This window comes from Somniosus microcephalus, chromosome 19, assembly GCF_052327205.1.
Source record: "Somniosus microcephalus isolate GS21.2 chromosome 19, FLI_Smic_1.0, whole genome shotgun sequence".
In the NCBI taxonomy this organism is placed as follows: Eukaryota; Metazoa; Chordata; class Chondrichthyes; order Squaliformes; family Somniosidae; genus Somniosus; species Somniosus microcephalus.
Window position 1 is genome coordinate 22,786,383 of NC_141005.1, and position 13,282 is coordinate 22,799,664.

The following is a 13,282-nucleotide window of genomic DNA, read 5'->3' on the forward strand; positions in this document are numbered from 1 at the left end:
TTTTGGCTATCTTATTTTCTTCTTCTGCTTATTTCGGCCCTGTGTCTGGAGCCCCTTGCATTTGTGTAGCAGCAGGAGAATGTGCAGCGAAGAAATGGTCAAAGGAAAGCGAGAGAGAGAGAGAGAGAGAGAGAGCAGCAAAAAGGATGTTGATTGATTAAGAGCAGTGTGTGCGCGTGTGTGTGCAAAACGTTGAGCAGCCTGTGGCGGCAGCAAAAGCCTACTGCACCTGGTATTCCCAGGCGGTCTCCCATCCAAGTACTAACCAGGCCTGACTCTGCTTAGCTTCCGAGATCAGGCGCATTCAGACTAGTATGGCCGTAGGCATATGCTGGCTGGCTTTCTCTTTACTTAAAGCTGTCGCCCATTTTTTTCTCTTCTACGCATTCATACAAGTATTCAACACTCAATTTACATTTACAAATTTTACTCCTCCCGCAACCCCCCACCCCCCCTCCACCTCTTCTTGCTGCTCTGCCTCCCACACAAACAAACTACAAGCCCAACCCTTCATTGCCTTCTATTCAAATATTACATCAAATAAACATGCTCAAACACCAAGTCTTAAGGGCTGTAGCATCTTTCAAACTGGACAAATACCCAGGCCCGCATCAAATCTATCCCACACTCTTAAGAGAAGTAAGACACCAAATAGCACAGGCTCTCACCATCATTTTACAATCCTCTCTGGCTACAGGTGTGGTGCCCGACCACTGGAGGACTGCTAACGTGCTACCGTTCTTTCAAAAGGGAGAGAGGGATAGACCGCATAATTACAGGCCAGTCAGCCTAACCTCGGTGGTGGGAAAATTATTGGAAAAAGTTCTGAGGGACAGGAGAAATCTTCATTTAGAAAGACACGGATTAATCAGGGACAGTCAGCATGGATTTCTTAACGGAAGGTCGTGTCTGACTAACGCAATTCAATTTTTCGAGGAGGTAACAAGGAGGGTCGATGAGGGTAGTGCCTTTGATGTAGTCTATATGGATTTTAGCAAGGCTTTTGATAAGGTCCCGCATGCCAGATTGGTCACGAAAGTAAAAGCCCATGGGATCCAAGGCAAAGTGGCAAGTTGGATCCAAAATTGGCTCAGAGGCAGGAAACAAAGGGTAATGGTCGAAGGGTGTTTTTGTGACCGGAAGGCTGTTTCCAGTGGGGTTCCGCAGGGCTCACAGAATCACAGAAACCCCACAGTGCAGATAGAGGCCATTTCGGCCCATCGAGCCTGCACCGACTCAGTACTGGGCCCTTTGCTTTTTCTGGTATATATCAATGATTTGGATTTGAATGTAGGAAGTATGATTAAGAAGTTTGCAGATGATACAAAAATTGGCCGTGTGGTTAATAATGAAACAGAATGCTGTAGACTGCAGGAAGATATCAATGGACTCGTCTAGTGGGCAGAACAGTGGCAAATGGAATTCAGTTGGAATACACAATAAATGGTAGGACACTGAGAAATGCAGAGGATCAGCGGGACCTTGGAGTGCATGTCCACAGATCCCTGAAGGTAGCAGGACAGGTAGATAAAGTGGTTAAGCAGGCATACGGGATACTTGCCTTTATTAGCCGAGGCGTAGAATATAAGAGCGGGGAGGTTATGCTTCAACTGTATAAAACACTAGTTAGGCCGCAGCTAGAGTGCCGCGTGCAGTTCTGGTCACCACATTACAAGAAGGATGCGATTGCACTAGAGAAGGTGCAGAGGAGATTTCCGAGGATGTTGCCTGGGCTGGGGAATTTTAGTTATGAGGAAAGATTGGATAGGCTGGGGTTGTTTTCTTTGGAACACAGGAGGCTGAGGTGAGACCTAATTGAGGTGTGTAAAATTATGAGGGGCCGAGATAGAGTGGATAGGAAGGACCTATTTCCCTTAGCAGAAGGGTCAATAATAGATTTCAAGTAATTGGTAGGAGGTTTACAGGGAATTTGAGGAGACATTTTTTCACCCAGTGAATGGTGGGGGTCTGGAATGCACTGCCTGAAAGGGTGGTAGAGGCAGAAACCCTCATCACGTTTAAAAAGTACTTGGATATGCACTTGAACTGCCGTAACCTACAAGGCTACGGACCAAGTGCTGTAAAGTGGGATTTGGGTGGATTGCTCTTTGTCGGCTGGCACGGACAAGATGGGCCGAATGGCCTCCTTCTGTGCTGTAAATTTCTATGATTCTGCCTGATCATGTGACATCTGCCCACACGACTTCTACAAATGTTATTACATTGTAGCCAGGATTGTTTAGTTTCCAATTCCGCCCATTTTGAAGCCAGGTCTCCGTTATGGCTACTATTGCATAACCCCATGTGGCAACTTGCGCCTGCAACTCGTCAATCTTATTTGTAACGCTCCTCGCATTAACACACATGCATTTCAACAGCATGCTAGTTGGCTTTGCTTTTTTCCTGAATTTAACTGCTGCTCTTTCGACATTCTTCTTTGTTCTGTTGCTGTTTGTCCCTCCGAGTTTTCTATGCACCTTGTCTCTCCTCTCTGCTGCTGTGTCCTGGTGGCCCTCCGCCAGTGTGTGTATTTTGGCTATCTTATTTTCTTCTTCTGCTTATTTCGGCCCTGTGTCTGGAGCCCCTTGCATTTGTGTAGCAGCAGGAGAATGTGCAGCGAAGAAATGGTCAAAGGAAAGCGAGAGAGAGAGAGAGAGAGAGAGAGCAGCAAAAAGGATGTTGATTGATTAAGAGCAGTGTGTGCGCGTGTGTGTGCAAAACGTTGAGCAGCCTGTGGCGGCAGCAAAAGCCTACTGCACCTGGTATTCCCAGGCGGTCTCCCATCCAAGTACTAACCAGGCCTGACTCTGCTTAGCTTCCGAGATCAGGCGCATTCAGACTAGTATGGCCGTAGGCATATGCTGGCTGGCTTTCTCTTTACTTAAAGCTGTCGCCCATTTTTTTCTCTTCTACGCATTCATACAAGTATTCAACACTCAATTTACATTTACAAATTTTACTCCTCCCGCAACCCCCCACCCCCCCTCCACCTCTTCTTGCTGCTCTGCCTCCCACACAAACAAACTACAAGCCCAACCCTTCATTGCCTTCTATTCAAATATTACATCAAATAAACATGCTCAAACACCAAGTCTTAAGGGCTGTAGCATCTTTCAAACTGGACAAATACCCAGGCCCGCATCAAATCTATCCCACACTCTTAAGGGAAGTAAGACACCAAATAGCACAGGCTCTCACCATCATTTTACAATCCTCTCTGGCTACAGGTGTGGTGCCCGACCACTGGAGGACTGCTAACGTGCTACCGTTCTTTCAAAAGGGAGAGAGGGATAGACCGCATAATTACAGGCCAGTCAGCCTAACCTCGGTGGTGGGAAAATTATTGGAAAAAGTTCTGAGGGACAGGAGAAATCTTCATTTAGAAAGACACGGATTAATCAGGGACAGTCAGCATGGATTTCTTAACGGAAGGTCGTGTCTGACTAACGCAATTCAATTTTTCGAGGAGGTAACAAGGAGGGTCGATGAGGGTAGTGCCTTTGATGTAGTCTATATGGATTTTAGCAAGGCTTTTGATAAGGTCCCGCATGCCAGATTGGTCACGAAAGTAAAAGCCCATGGGATCCAAGGCAAAGTGGCAAGTTGGATCCAAAATTGGCTCAGAGGCAGGAAACAAAGGGTAATGGTCGAAGGGTGTTTTTGTGACCGGAAGGCTGTTTCCAGTGGGGTTCCGCAGGGCTCACAGAATCACAGAAACCCCACAGTGCAGATAGAGGCCATTTCGGCCCATCGAGCCTGCACCGACTCAGTACTGGGCCCTTTGCTTTTTCTGGTATATATCAATGATTTGGATTTGAATGTAGGAAGTATGATTAAGAAGTTTGCAGATGATACAAAAATTGGCCGTGTGGTTAATAATGAAACAGAATGCTGTAGACTGCAGGAAGATATCAATGGACTCGTCTAGTGGGCAGAACAGTGGCAAATGGAATTCAGTTGGAATACACAATAAATGGTAGGACACTGAGAAATGCAGAGGATCAGCGGGACCTTGGAGTGCATGTCCACAGATCCCTGAAGGTAGCAGGACAGGTAGATAAAGTGGTTAAGCAGGCATACGGGATACTTGCCTTTATTAGCCGAGGCGTAGAATATAAGAGCGGGGAGGTTATGCTTCAACTGTATAAAACACTAGTTAGGCCGCAGCTAGAGTGCCGCGTGCAGTTCTGGTCACCACATTACAAGAAGGATGCGATTGCACTAGAGAAGGTGCAGAGGAGATTTCCGAGGATGTTGCCTGGGCTGGGGAATTTTAGTTATGAGGAAAGATTGGATAGGCTGGGGTTGTTTTCTTTGGAACACAGGAGGCTGAGGCGAGACCTAATTGAGGTGTGTAAAATTATGAGGGGCCGAGATAGAGTGGATAGGAAGGACCTATTTCCCTTAGCAGAAGGGTCAATAATAGATTTCAAGTAATTGGTAGGAGGTTTACAGGGAATTTGAGGAGACATTTTTTCACCCAGTGAATGGTGGGGGTCTGGAATGCACTGCCTGAAAGGGTGGTAGAGGCAGAAACCCTCATCACGTTTAAAAAGTACTTGGATATGCACTTGAACTGCCGTAACCTACAAGGCTACGGACCAAGTGCTGTAAAGTGGGATTTGGGTGGATTGCTCTTTGTCGGCTGGCACGGACAAGATGGGCCGAATGGCCTCCTTCTGTGCTGTAAATTTCTATGATTCTGCCTGATCATGTGACATCTGCCCACACGACTTCTACAAATGTTATTACATTGTAGCCAGGATTGTTTAGTTTCCAATTCCGCCCATTTTGAAGCCAGGTCTCCGTTATGGCTACTATTGCATAACCCCATGTGGCAACTTGCGCCTGCAACTCGTCAATCTTATTTGTAACACTCCTCGCATTAACACACATGCATTTCAACAGCATGCTAGTTGGCTTTGCTTTTTTCCTGAATTTAACTGCTGCTCTTTCTACATTCTTCTTTGTTCTGTTGCTGTTTGTCCCTCCGAGTTTTCTATGCACCTTGTCTCTCCTCTCTGCTGCTGTGTCCTGGTGGCCCTCCGCCAGTGTGTGTATTTTGGCTATCTTATTTTCTTCTTCTGCTTATTTCGGCCCTGTGTCTGGAGCCCCTTGCATTTGTGTAGCAGCAGGAGAATGTGCAGCGAAGAAATGGTCAAAGGAAAGCGAGAGAGAGAGAGAGAGAGAGCAGCAAAAAGGATGTTGATTGATTAAGAGCAGTGTGTGCGCGTGTGTGTGCAAAACGTTGAGCAGCCTGTGGCGGCAGCAAAAGCCTACTGCACCTGGTATTCCCAGGCAGTCTCCCATCCAAGTACTAACCAGGCCTGACTCTGCTTAGCTTCCGAGATCAGACGAGATCGGGCGCATTCAGACTAGTATGGCCGTAGGCATATGCTAGCTGGCTTTCTCTTTACTTAAAGCTGTCGCCCATTTTTTTCTCTTCTACGCATTCATACAAGTATTCAACACTCAATTTACATTTACAAATTTTACTCCTCCCGCAACCCCCCACCCCCCCTCCACCTCTTCTTGCTGCTCTGCCTCCCACACAAACAAACTACAAGCCCAACCCTTCATTGCCTTCTATTCAAATATTACATCAAATAAACATGCTCAAACACCAAGTCTTAAGGGCTGTAGCATCTTTCAAACTGGACAAATACCCAGGCCCGCATCAAATCTATCCCACACTCTTAAGAGAAGTAAGACACCAAATAGCACAGGCTCTCACCATCATTTTACAATCCTCTCTGGCTACAGGTGTGGTGCCCGACCACTGGAGGACTGCTAACGTGCTACCGTTCTTTCAAAAGGGAGAGAGGGATAGACCGCATAATTACAGGCCAGTCAGCCTAACCTCGGTGGTGGGAAAATTATTGGAAAAAGTTCTGAGGGACAGGAGAAATCTTCATTTAGAAAGACACGGATTAATCAGGGACAGTCAGCATGGATTTCTTAACGGAAGGTCGTGTCTGACTAACGCAATTCAATTTTTCGAGGAGGTAACAAGGAGGGTCGATGAGGGTAGTGCCTTTGATGTAGTCTATATGGATTTTAGCAAGGCTTTTGATAAGGTCCCGCATGCCAGATTGGTCACGAAAGTAAAAGCCCATGGGATCCAAGGCAAAGTGGCAAGTTGGATCCAAAATTGGCTCAGAGGCAGGAAACAAAGGGTAATGGTCGAAGGGTGTTTTTGTGACCGGAAGGCTGTTTCCAGTGGGGTTCCGCAGGGCTCACAGAATCACAGAAACCCCACAGTGCAGATAGAGGCCATTTCGGCCCATCGAGCCTGCACCGACTCAGTACTGGACCCTTTGCTTTTTCTGGTATATATCAATGATTTGGATTTGAATGTAGGAAGTATGATTAAGAAGTTTGCAGATGATACAAAAATTGGCCGTGTGGTTAATAATGAAACAGAATGCTGTAGACTGCAGGAAGATATCAATGGACTCGTCTAGTGGGCAGAACAGTGGCAAATGGAATTCAGTTGGAATACACAATAAATGGTAGGACACTGAGAAATGCAGAGGATCAGCGGGACCTTGGAGTGCATGTCCACAGATCCCTGAAGGTAGCAGGACAGGTAGATAAAGTGGTTAAGCAGGCATACGGGATACTTGCCTTTATTAGCCGAGGCGTAGAATATAAGAGCGGGGAGGTTATGCTTCAACTGTATAAAACACTAGTTAGGCCGCAGCTAGAGTGCCGCGTGCAGTTCTGGTCACCACATTACAAGAAGGATGCGATTGCACTAGAGAACGTGCAGAGGAGATTTCCGAGGATGTTGCCTGGGCTGGGGAATTTTAGTTATGAGGAAAGATTGGATAGGCTGGGGTTGTTTTCTTTGGAACACAGGAGGCTGAGGCGAGACCTAATTGAGGTGTGTAAAATTATGAGGGGCCGAGATAGAGTGGATAGGAAGGACCTATTTCCCTTAGCAGAAGGGTCAATAATAGATTTCAAGTAATTGGTAGGAGGTTTACAGGGAATTTGAGGAGACATTTTTTCACCCAGTGAATGGTGGGGGTCTGGAATGCACTGCCTGAAAGGGTGGTAGAGGCAGAAACCCTCATCACGTTTAAAAAGTACTTGGATATGCACTTGAACTGCCGTAACCTACAAGGCTACGGACCAAGTGCTGTAAAGTGGGATTTGGGTGGATTGCTCTTTGTCGGCTGGCACGGACAAGATGGGCCGAATGGCCTCCTTCTGTGCTGTAAATTTCTATGATTCTGCCTGATCATGTGACATCTGCCCACACGACTTCTACAAATGTTATTACATTGTAGCCAGGATTGTTTAGTTTCCAATTCCGCCCATTTTGAAGCCAGGTCTCCGTTATGGCTACTATTGCATAACCCCATGTGGCAACTTGCGCCTGCAACTCATCAATCTTATTTGTAACGCTCCTCGCATTAACACACATGCATTTCAACAGCATGCTAGTTGGCTTTGCTTTTTTCCTGAATTTAACTGCTGCTCTTTCTACATTCTTCTTTGTTCTGTTGCTGTTTGTCCCTCCGAGTTTTCTATGCACCTTGTCTCTCCTCTCTGCTGCTGTGTCCTGGTGGCCCTCCGCCAGTGTGTGTATTTTGGCTATCTTATTTTCTTCTTCTGCTTATTTCGGCCCTGTGTCTGGAGCCCCTTGCATTTGTGTAGCAGCAGGAGAATGTGCAGCGAAGAAATGGTCAAAGGAAAGCGAGAGAGAGAGAGAGAGAGAGCAGCAAAAAGGATGTTGATTGATTAAGAGCAGTGTGTGCGCGTGTGTGTGCAAAACGTCGAGCAGCCTGTGGCGGCAGCAAAAGCCTACTGCACCTGGTATTCCCAGGCAGTCTCCCATCCAAGTACTAACCAGGCCTGACTCTGCTTAGCTTCCGAGATCAGACGAGATCGGGCGCATTCAGACTAGTATGGCCGTAGGCATATGCTAGCTGGCTTTCTCTTTACTTAAAGCTGTCGCCCATTTTTTTCTCTTCTACGCATTCATACAAGTATTCAACACTCAATTTACATTTACAAATTTTACTCCTCCCGCAACCCCCCACCCCCCCTCCACCTCTTCTTGCTGCTCTGCCTCCCACACAAACAAACTACAAGCCCAACCCTTCATTGCCTTCTATTCAAATATTACATCAAATAAACATGCTCAAACACCAAGTCTTAAGGGCTGTAGCATCTTTCAAACTGGACAAATACCCAGGCCCGCATCAAATCTATCCCACACTCTTAAGAGAAGTAAGACACCAAATAGCACAGGCTCTCACCATCATTTTACAATCCTCTCTGGCTACAGGTGTGGTGCCCGACCACTGGAGGACTGCTAACGTGCTACCGTTCTTTCAAAAGGGAGAGAGGGATAGACCGCATAATTACAGGCCAGTCAGCCTAACCTCGGTGGTGGGAAAATTATTGGAAAAAGTTCTGAGGGACAGGAGAAATCTTCATTTAGAAAGACACGGATTAATCAGGGACAGTCAGCATGGATTTCTTAACGGAAGGTCGTGTCTGACTAACGCAATTCAATTTTTCGAGGAGGTAACAAGGAGGGTCGATGAGGGTAGTGCCTTTGATGTAGTCTATATGGATTTTAGCAAGGCTTTTGATAAGGACCCGCATGCCAGATTGGTCACGAAAGTAAAAGCCCATGGGATCCAAGGCAAAGTGGCAAGTTGGATCCAAAATTGGCTCAGAGGCAGGAAACAAAGGGTAATGGTCGAAGGGTGTTTTTGTGACCGGAAGGCTGTTTCCAGTGGGGTTCCGCAGGGCTCACAGAATCACAGAAACCCCACAGTGCAGATAGAGGCCATTTCGGCCCATCGAGCCTGCAGCGACTCAGTACTGGGCCCTTTGCTTTTTCTGGTATATATCAATGATTTGGATTTGAATGTAGGAAGTATGATTAAGAAGTTTGCAGATGATACAAAAATTGGCCGTGTGGTTAATAATGAAACAGAATGCTGTAGACTGCAGGAAGATATCAATGGACTCGTCTAGTGGGCAGAACAGTGGCAAATGGAATTCAGTTGGAATACACAATAAATGGTAGGACACTGAGAAATGCAGAGGATCAGCGGGACCTTGGAGTGCATGTCCACAGATCCCTGAAGGTAGCAGGACAGGTAGATAAAGTGGTTAAGCAGGCATACGGGATACTTGCCTTTATTAGCCGAGGCGTAGAATATAAGAGCGGGGAGGTTATGCTTCAACTGTATAAAACACTAGTTAGGCCGCAGCTAGAGTGCCGCGTGCAGTTCTGGTCACCACATTACAAGAAGGATGCGATTGCACTAGAGAAGGTGCAGAGGAGATTTCCGAGGATGTTGCCTGGGCTGGGGAATTTTAGTTATGAGGAAAGATTGGATAGGCTGGGGTTGTTTTCTTTGGAACACAGGAGGCTGAGGCGAGACCTAATTGAGGTGTGTAAAATTATGAGGGGCCGAGATAGAGTGGATAGGAAGGACCTATTTCCCTTAGCAGAAGGGTCAATAATAGATTTCAAGTAATTGGTAGGAGGTTTACAGGGAATTTGAGGAGACATTTTTTCACCCAGTGAATGGTGGGGGTCTGGAATGCACTGCCTGAAAGGGTGGTAGAGGCAGAAACCCTCATCACGTTTAAAAAGTACTTGGATATGCACTTGAACTGCCGTAACCTACAAGGCTACGGACCAAGTGCTGTAAAGTGGGATTTGGGTGGATTGCTCTTTGTCGGCTGGCACGGACAAGATGGGCCGAATGGCCTCCTTCTGTGCTGTAAATTTCTATGATTCTGCCTGATCATGTGACATCTGCCCACACGACTTCTACAAATGTTATTACATTGTAGCCAGGATTGTTTAGTTTCCAATTCCGCCCATTTTGAAGCCAGGTCTCCGTTATGGCTACTATTGCATAACCCCATGTGGCAACTTGCGCCTGCAACTCGTCAATCTTATTTGTAACGCTCCTCGCATTAACACACATGCATTTCAACAGCATGCTAGTTGGCTTTGCTTTTTTCCTGAATTTAACTGCTGCTCTTTCTACATTCTTCTTTGTTCTGTTGCTGTTTGTCCCTCCGAGTTTTCTATGCACCTTGTCTCTCCTCTCTGCTGCTGTGTCCTGGTGGCCCTCCGCCAGTGTGTGTATTTTGGCTATCTTATTTTCTTCTTCTGCTTATTTCGGCCCTGTGTCTGGAGCCCCTTGCATTTGTGTAGCAGCAGGAGAATGTGCAGCGAAGAAATGGTCAAAGGAAAGCGAGAGAGAGAGAGAGAGAGAGAGAGAGCAGCAAAAAGGATGTTGATTGATTAAGAGCAGTGTGTGCGCGTGTGTGTGCAAAACGTCGAGCAGCCTGTGGCGGCAGCAAAAGCCTACTGCACCTGGTATTCCCAGGCAGTCTCCCATCCAAGTACTAACCAGGCCTGACTCTGCTTAGTTTCCGAGATCAGACGAGATCGGGCGCATTCAGACTAGTATGGCCGTAGGCATATGCTAGCTGGCTTTCTCTTTACTTAAAGCTGTCGCCCATTTTTTTCTCTTCTACGCATTCATACAAGTATTCAACACTCAATTTACATTTACAAATTTTACTCCTCCCGCAACCCCCCACCCCCCCTCCACCTCTTCTTGCTGCTCTGCCTCCCACACAAACAAACTACAAGCCCAACCCTTCATTGCCTTCTATTCAAATATTACATCAAATAAACATGCTCAAACACCAAGTCTTAAGGGCTGTAGCATCTTTCAAACTGGACAAATACCCAGGCCCGCATCAAATCTATCCCACACTCTTAAGAGAAGTAAGACACCAAATAGCACAGGCTCTCACCATCATTTTACAATCCTCTCTGGCTACAGGTGTGGTGCCCGACCACTGGAGGACTGCTAACGTGCTACCGTTCTTTCAAAAGGGAGAGAGGGATAGACCGCATAATTACAGGCCAGTCAGCCTAACCTCGGTGGTGGGAAAATTATTGGAAAAAGTTCTGAGGGACAGGAGAAATCTTCATTTAGAAAGACACGGATTAATCAGGGACAGTCAGCATGGATTTCTTAACGGAAGGTCGTGTCTGACTAACGCAATTCAATTTTTCGAGGAGGTAACAAGGAGGGTCGATGAGGGTAGTGCCTTTGATGTAGTCTATATGGATTTTAGCAAGGCTTTTGATAAGGTCCCGCATGCCAGATTGGTCACGAAAGTAAAAGCCCATGGGATCCAAGGCAAAGTGGCAAGTTGGATCCAAAATTGGCTCAGAGGCAGGAAACAAAGGGTAATGGTCGAAGGGTGTTTTTGTGACCGGAAGGCTGTTTCCAGTGGGGTTCCGCAGGGCTCACAGAATCACAGAAACCCCACAGTGCAGATAGAGGCCATTTCGGCCCATCGAGCCTGCAGCGACTCAGTACTGGGCCCTTTGCTTTTTCTGGTATATATCAATGATTTGGATTTGAATGTAGGAAGTATGATTAAGAAGTTTGCAGATGATACAAAAATTGGCCGTGTGGTTAATAATGAAACAGAATGCTGTAGACTGCAGGAAGATATCAATGGACTCGTCTAGTGGGCAGAACAGTGGCAAATGGAATTCAGTTGGAATACACAATAAATGGTAGGACACTGAGAAATGCAGAGGATCAGCGGGACCTTGGAGTGCATGTCCACAGATCCCTGAAGGTAGCAGGACAGGTAGATAAAGTGGTTAAGCAGGCATACGGGATACTTGCCTTTATTAGCCGAGGCGTAGAATATAAGAGCGGGGAGGTTATGCTTCAACTGTATAAAACACTAGTTAGGCCGCAGCTAGAGTGCCGCGTGCAGTTCTGGTCACCACATTACAAGAAGGATGCGATTGCACTAGAGAAGGTGCAGAGGAGATTTCCGAGGATGTTGCCTGGGCTGGGGAATTTTAGTTATGAGGAAAGATTGGATAGGCTGGGGTTGTTTTCTTTGGAACACAGGAGGCTGAGGCGAGACCTAATTGAGGTGTGTAAAATTATGAGGGGCCGAGATAGAGTGGATAGGAAGGACCTATTTCCCTTAGCAGAAGGGTCAATAATAGATTTCAAGTAATTGGTAGGAGGTTTACAGGGAATTTGAGGAGACATTTTTTCACCCAGTGAATGGTGGGGGTCTGGAATGCACTGCCTGAAAGGGTGGTAGAGGCAGAAACCCTCATCACGTTTAAAAAGTACTTGGATATGCACTTGAACTGCCGTAACCTACAAGGCTACGGACCAAGTGCTGTAAAGTGGGATTTGGGTGGATTGCTCTTTGTCGGCTGGCACGGACAAGATGGGCCGAATGGCCTCCTTCTGTGCTGTAAATTTCTATGATTCTGCCTGATCATGTGACATCTGCCCACACGACTTCGACAAATGTTATTACATTGTAGCCAGGATTGTTTAGTTTCCAATTCCGCCCATTTTGAAGCCAGGTCTCCGTTATGGCTACTATTGCATAACCCCATGTGGCAACTTGCGCCTGCAACTCGTCAATCTTATTTGTAACGCTCCTCGCATTAACACACATGCATTTCAACAGCATGCTAGTTGGCTTTGCTTTTTTCCTGAATTTAACTGCTGCTCTTTCTACATTCTTCTTTGTTCTGTTGCTGTTTGTCCCTCCGAGTTTTCTATGCACCTTGTCTCTCCTCTCTGCTGCTGTGTCCTGGTGGCCCTCCGCCAGTGTGTGTATTTTGGCTATCTTATTTTCTTCTTCTGCTTATTTCGGCCCTGTGTCTGGAGCCCCTTGCATTTGTGTAGCAGCAGGAGAATGTGCAGCGAAGAAATGGTCAAAGGAAAGCGAGAGAGAGAGAGAGAGAGAGAGAGAGCAGCAAAAAGGATGTTGATTGATTAAGAGCAGTGTGTGCGCGCAAAACGTTGAGCAGCCTGTGGTGGCAGCAAAAGCCTACTGCACCTGGTATTCCCAGGCAGTCTCCCATCCAAGTACTAACCAGGCCTGACTCTGCTTAGCTTCCGAGATCAGACGAGATCGGGCGCATTCAGACGAGTATGGCCGTAGGCATATGCTAGCTGGCTTTCTCTTTACTTAAAGCTGTCGCCCATTTTTTTCTCTTCTACGCATTCATACAAGTATTCAACACTCAATTTACATTTACAAATTTTACTCCTCCCGCAACCCCCCACCCCCCCTCCACCTCTTCTTGCTGCTCTGCCTCCCACACAAACAAACTACAAGCCCAACCCTTCATTGCCTTCTATTCAAATATTACATCAAATAAACATGCTCAAACACCAAGTCTTAAGGGCTGTAGCATCTTTCAAACTGGACAAATACCCAG

The 13,282-nt window shown here is 46.6% G+C and overlaps 3 non-coding genes and 3 pseudogenes across 3 annotated transcripts; all 6 read right to left on the bottom strand.

The window, feature by feature from the left end:
• Positions 1-217: 217 nt before the first annotated feature.
• Positions 218-326, bottom strand: LOC147103694 (5S ribosomal RNA; annotated as a pseudogene).
• Positions 327-2,747: 2,421 nt separating this feature from the next.
• LOC147103695 (5S ribosomal RNA) lies at positions 2,748-2,856 on the bottom strand (annotated as a pseudogene).
• Positions 2,857-5,273: 2,417 nt separating this feature from the next.
• LOC147103696 (5S ribosomal RNA) lies at positions 5,274-5,392 on the bottom strand. The gene has a single exon (XR_015072641.1). It is a non-coding gene; the product is annotated as a 5S ribosomal RNA (ribosomal RNA).
• Positions 5,393-7,809: 2,417 nt separating this feature from the next.
• Positions 7,810-7,928, bottom strand: LOC147103697 (5S ribosomal RNA). The gene has a single exon (XR_015072642.1). It is a non-coding gene; the product is annotated as a 5S ribosomal RNA (ribosomal RNA).
• A 2,423-nt stretch (positions 7,929-10,351) lies between these two features.
• On the bottom strand, positions 10,352-10,470 carry LOC147103698 (5S ribosomal RNA; annotated as a pseudogene).
• A 2,415-nt stretch (positions 10,471-12,885) lies between these two features.
• Positions 12,886-13,004, bottom strand: LOC147103699 (5S ribosomal RNA). Its single transcript, XR_015072820.1, has one exon. It is a non-coding gene; the product is annotated as a 5S ribosomal RNA (ribosomal RNA).
• Positions 13,005-13,282: the final 278 nt, after the last annotated feature.